The 6,000-nt window shown below is 45.3% G+C and overlaps 1 protein-coding gene across 2 annotated transcripts in view; it reads left to right on the top strand.

Moving 5' to 3' along the window:
- Positions 1 to 4,542: 4,542 nt before the first annotated feature.
- ascc3 (activating signal cointegrator 1 complex subunit 3) overlaps positions 4,543 to 6,000 on the top strand; it is a 599,461-nt gene continuing 598,003 nt past the window's right edge. For both annotated transcript variants that reach the window (XM_067984949.1, XM_067984950.1), the window contains exon 1: positions 4,543 to 4,601. The gene's annotated coding sequence lies outside the window, so the exon portion shown is untranslated. The remainder of the gene's footprint in view (positions 4,602 to 6,000) is intronic.

The following is a 6,000-nucleotide window of genomic DNA, read 5'->3' as shown; positions in this document are numbered from 1 at the left end:
ATTACTCTTGCCGTGACATTTTTATTTCTCAATGGAATGTATATTTGTTGAGAATATTGAAATCTCTCTTTAAATGTTTGCATTGCTTTTCAACTATCAAACCCTTTAATTTAATTTCCCAAACTACCTTTGACAACTCACCCCTCATACCTAGGTAATTGGCTTTATTTAAGTTTAAGACTCTAGTTTCTGACTTCAGTACAATACTTTCAAACTCGGTGTGAAAGTCTATATTATGATCGCTCTTCCCCAGAGGATCTCTTATTGAGATTACTAATTAACCATATCTCATTACACAATGTAAGATCTAAAATAGCCTGTTGCCTGGTTGGTTCCATGATGTATTGCTCTAGGAAACAGTCTTGAATACATTCCATGAACTCTTCTTCCAAACTACCTTTGCCAATTTGATTTGCCCAGTCTATATGCAGATTGAAGTCCTCCATGATTACTGCATTACCTTTATTACAAGCTCCTATTATTTCATGTTTAATATACTGACCAATGGTATAGCTACTATTAGGGGGCCTATAAACTACTCCCACCAGTGTTTTCTGCCCCTTGTTATTTCTTATTTCCACCCATACTGATTCTACTTCCTGATCCTCTGAGCCAAGATCCTTTCTCACTACTGTCCTTATGTCATCCTTTATTATTAGGGCTACATTTTGCCTGTTCTTTCTAAATGTCATGTACCCTGGAATATTTAGTTCCCAACCTTGGTCATTTTGCAACCATGTCTTGTAATGGCTATTAGGTCAAACCCATTTATCTCTTTGTGCAATTAATTCATCTATCTTGCAACGTATGCTCCCTGGATTCAGATAAAGAGCCTTTTTGACTTTTGACTATCATTTTTTCCTGCTTTGACCTTTTGTTGTTGCTGCACTATTATTGGTAAATTCTCTGTCCCTTCCTGCCACACTCTCCTTTATCTTTACTCAAGTCACTGTTCTGTTGTCTTAATTTCTAATTAGATTTCTAAATTTTCCCTCACTTGGCTCCTCCCCACCCCCACCTATTTAATTTAAAGCCCTATCTACAGCTTTCGTTATTTGATTCACCAGGATGCTGGTCCCAGCTTGGTTTAAATGGAGCCTGTCCCATTGGAACAGCTCCCTCTTTCACCAGTACGGGTGCCAGTGCCCCATGAATCGAAACCCCTTCCTCCCACATCATTCTTTGAGCCACGCATTTAACTTTCTGATCTGTTTGTCCCTATGCCAATTTGCATGTGGCTCAGGCAGTAATCCAGAGATTACCACCCTTGAGGGTTGTTAAGATCTGGAATACACTACCTAAAAGGGTGGTGGAAGCAGATTCCATCGAAACATTCAAAAGGCAACTTGACATGTACTTGAGGACTAATTTGCAGGGTTATGGGGAAAAAGCTGGGGTGTGGGACCAAATCGGACAGCTTTTTGAAAGAGCCGGCACAGGCACGACAGGCCGAATGTCTTCCTTCTGTGCTATTAGAATCTATAACACTGTTAGGTAGTTCCAGGACTTTGACCCAGCGAGAATGAAAGAACAGTAATATGCACCCATGTCAGAATGGTGCATGATTTGGGAGGGGAATTTGGAGGTGATGGTGTCCCCATACAACTATTGCCCTTGTGCTTCTAGATGGTGCCTTTCGCAGGTTTGGGAGGTGCAGCTGCAGAAGCTGTGGGGACTTGTTGCTTGTCCTGGATGGTATTGAGCTTCTTGAATGTTGTTGCAGCAACACCCATCCAACCATGTGGAAAGTATTCCATCACATTCCTGATTTGTGCCTTGTAGATGGTGAAGAGGCTTTGTGGAGCCAGGAAGTGAGCCACACGTCACAGAAAACCCAGCGTCTGACCTGATCTAGTAGCCATGGCATTTATGTGGCTGGTCCAATTGAGTTTTGAGTCAATTGTGACCCCAGAATGTTGAAGGTGGGGGATTTGGCGATGGTAATGCCATTGAATGTCAGATGGTTAGGCTCTCTCTTGTTGGAGATGATCATTGACGAGCACTTGTGTGGCATGAATATTACTCATCTCTCATCGGTCCAAGCCTGCACGTGGTTATGGACTGCTTCATTATCGGAGATGTTGTGACTGGAGTTGAACACTGCCATCATCAGCTAACAGCCCCACTTTTGACTTTATGATGAAGCAGCTATAGATAGTTGGGCCCAGGACATTCCCTGAGATACTCCTGCAGCTATGTCCTGGGGTTGAGATGATTAGCCTCAATCACAACTATATTCTTTTGTGCCGTATGACTCCAAGCACTGGAGTTTTCCACGATTTTCAGTGACACGTTTTTTTTTAAACAAAAAGGAGTTCCTTGGTGCCACACTCAGTTGAATGCTGCCTTGATGTCTAGGGAAGTTACCTCACCTCACCTCTTGAATACAACTCATGTCCATGTTTGGACCGAGGCTGTAATGAGATCTGGAGTCGAGTTGTCCTGGCGGAGCCCAAACTGAGCAGATTATTGGTGTGCAAGTGCTGCTTGATAGCACTGTTGATGATTCCTTCCATCACTTTGCTGCTGATTGGGAGCAAGCTGATAAGATGGTAATTAACTGGTTGGGTTTGTTCTGCTTTTTGAGGACACAACATACCTTGGCAATTTTCCACATGGTCAGGTAGATGCCAGTATTGCATCTGTACTGGAATAGCTTGGCTAGAGGCACAGCTAATTTTGGAGCACAAGTCTTCAGCACTACAGCCAGGAAGTTGTTGGGACCTGTAGCCTTTGCTGTGTCCAGTGCGCTCAGTTGTTTCTTGATATCACGTGGAGTGAATTGAATTGGCTGAAGACTGGCACCTGTAATGGTGGGGACCTCAGGAGGAGGCAGAGAAGGATCATCCACTCGGTACTTCTGGCTGAAGATGGTTACAAACGCTTATGCACTCACTTTGTGTCTATTACCAGGTCAGTTAAGGTGCTGACCGGTCCAATGTGGGCTGGCACTGCCTGACTTGGAAGGTTAACAGTGTAGAAAACTTGACCGGTGGCATTACCCATCATACAGTTTCCCCAAAGACGTTGATTCCAGCTCAGCTCAACTCCAGCTGCAGGTGGGGGATACTGAAGAACCAAGAATCCACGCCCCCATCCCCAAAGAAAAAAAGTTAGTATTGACACCGTAGCCAAGTCTACATCACGCTATTGACACCGTGCGACTTAGGGATAAGATTTTGGAAACGTGGGGGATCATTAGCACCGTGCAGTGAGCGGACATCTACGTGATTATTTCTGCATTCCCTTCAGAAACCGCTAGCCATTGTCAATGGACACATCCAGATAATATAATAACCTGAGCGCAATTGACTGTTTTGATCATCCCTTGCTACATAAGACCTGGCTGGAACCTGCTGTCAATTGAAGTCACATAGGTGTGTCCTGCTCTGCTATAATTGACTGAATTTAGACTAATTTAAAGTAATTACATACACCAACAGCCAGAGAAGCACAACAGGGTCAGGTTTTCAGGTGAGACTTTAAACAAAGGCCTTCTCAGGTGGACATAATTGAACAGGGGAGCTATCCCTGGTGTCCCAGAAAATATTTATCCCTCAACCAATGTCACTAAGAAAACATACTCTCTGTTCATTATAACATCGCTGTTCGTGGGAACTTGCCATGCACAAATGGGCTGCCACGTTTCCTACATTACAAGTGCAGACACTTCAAAAGTACTTCATTGGTTGTAAAGCGCTTTGGGATGTCCGGAGGTTGTGAAATGCATGATATAAATGCAAGTCTTTCTTTCAGTTGACTGCTGGTCAGGTGATGAACACTGGATTAACCTGACCGCCTGTGCGTCCGAGAATCTGGGCGCTGCGTGGCAAACGTCCCCGCAAAATGGGCGCAATCAGCGGAAACTTGCCATTCCCATCCGGAGGGTACGGTCAGTTTTGTGTGGGTGGAGACTGCTTCAGGCGAATGGACATGGACTGAATCAGCATGAAACATCGAGGATACTCGGGCGTGAAAAGTAGTTATGGGGCTCCAATCACTGACATTTAAAATTCCACGATCTTTAAAGCGGTTTCATTTGATTCCGCCTAAAGTCACACTAAATGTCGGGTCAGAAACTCCAGGCACGCACGTCTTCTCTCCCAGCATATATCTATATCTATCACGAGCTCAGGGTTTGCACTTACCACCGATTTAATTGAGACCTAACTCGGTTACATTTAGATGCAGTTTTCCCCCCATCTTCTCCAGATAAGATGTCCCGAACATTTGATTTCAGTTTCAGAACAGACTCTTTGAGTGATTTTTTTTTTAAAAAAGGGGGGGGGGGCTGATGACGCACGCGCTCAGCTCGTGCCAAAACCAACGGCTGAAAACGGGAGCGTGAGCACGAGCGCCTCTCTCACCCTCAAACATAAACGGCTCAAGCCAAAGAACGTCACAAAACTCCACGCTCGCGCCGCCTGCCGCTGTAACGCGGTCGCTTTTCACGCTGCTATTTATACTAGCGTTTAAAGTGAACGATCTCGCGAGAAGACCTCTCTCGCTCCACACTTCCCCCCCCCCCCCCCTCCCCGTTACGCAGTTACGGTAGTGGCTGTATGACCCAGTCGGCCGGTGTGCTGCGAGGAGTTATAGCGGTAGGTGTACGCTGAATGAGTAACAGTGGGCAGGCTATTTCCGATAAAAGCGACATGCGGGGTCCAGACAGTTGCAGTCGCGGGGGAGGGGGAGGGGGAGGGGGAGGGGACAGCGTGCAAGAGTTTTGTCTCGGACGGAACAGTTAGAGGAAAGTGTTTAGCGTGTGTGGCCTAAATAGAAACTGAGTTTGATGTATCCCCCGGGGGACTACAAGTCCCAGCGGGCACTGCGGCAGGAGCTCGGACCACGCATGCTCCCGGCCGCAGTTCCTGGATTGTTGTGGCGAGTGGACTGAAACTTACACGTGATGCGATGCATGAACGTGGCTCTTGAGAAATAAATCGAAATCCTGATGTATGATTGTAGTGATGCACAACTGTGCTATAAAACTGTGATTTTTTTTTTTGTTTTGGCTTGGGGAAAACATCCTGAACATTTCGATTTAAGACTGACCTTTACCATCACAGGAAATCCTGCAATCACATTTCGTAGCAATCAGTTTTATAACAAGGCCATAGTAAAATGCAGCATGTATATGTGTAAGCTGTTTTGAATGTGTTCTTTAAAGATAAACGGAATTCTGTATGTTTTCATGGATTTGCAAATGACAGGTTGTAAATTTAATTCCTGACTTTGCTGTGATTTGTGCCCTCCAATTGTTATTTTCAGTGGAAGCCATGATGTGGAGATGCCGGTGATGGACTGGGGTTGACAATTGTAAACAATTTTACAACACCAAGATATAGTCCAACAAATTTATTTTAAATTCCACAAGCTTTCGGAGGCTTCCTCCTTCGTCAGGTGAACACTTGGTGTTGTAAAATTGTTTACAATTTTCAGTGGAAATTGAGATTTCTGTGTTCTTTTCATGTACTGGATCTTTGAAACATTTGATTGAACAGAAGACTTTGAACTGTATGAACATGAGCTAGTTTAATCACAGGAAACTTCCAGTTCTTGACTAGAGGTTTGGAGGAAAAGCAGACATTTTGCCTGACATCCTTAATATTCCACACCAGTGCTTCCGATATGTCGTCCTTTTTCCTCAATTGAGGATTCCCCTCTACTGTAGTTGACAAGGCCCTCGACCGTGTCTGTACTATTTCCTGCACTTCTGCCCTCACCCCTTCCCCCTCCCTCCCAGAACCATGATAGGATCCCCCTTGTCCTCACCTTCCACCCTACCAGCCTCCACATTCAACGTATCATTCTCCGCCATTTCCGTCACCTCCAGCGTGCTCCCACCACCAAACACATCTTCCCCTCTCCTCTCCTTTCAGCATTCCAAAGGGACCGTTCCCTCCATGACACCCTGGTTCACTCTTCCATCACCCCCAACACCCGTGCTCCTCCCCAAGGCACCTTCCCGTGCAAGCACAGAAGATGCAACACCTGCCC

Source organism: Heptranchias perlo, chromosome 5 (genome assembly GCF_035084215.1).
Source record: "Heptranchias perlo isolate sHepPer1 chromosome 5, sHepPer1.hap1, whole genome shotgun sequence".
NCBI lineage: Eukaryota > Metazoa > Chordata > Chondrichthyes > Hexanchiformes > Hexanchidae > Heptranchias > Heptranchias perlo.
The sequence above is the reverse complement of the archived record's forward strand: the minus strand, read 5'-3'. Positions and strand labels throughout refer to the sequence as shown.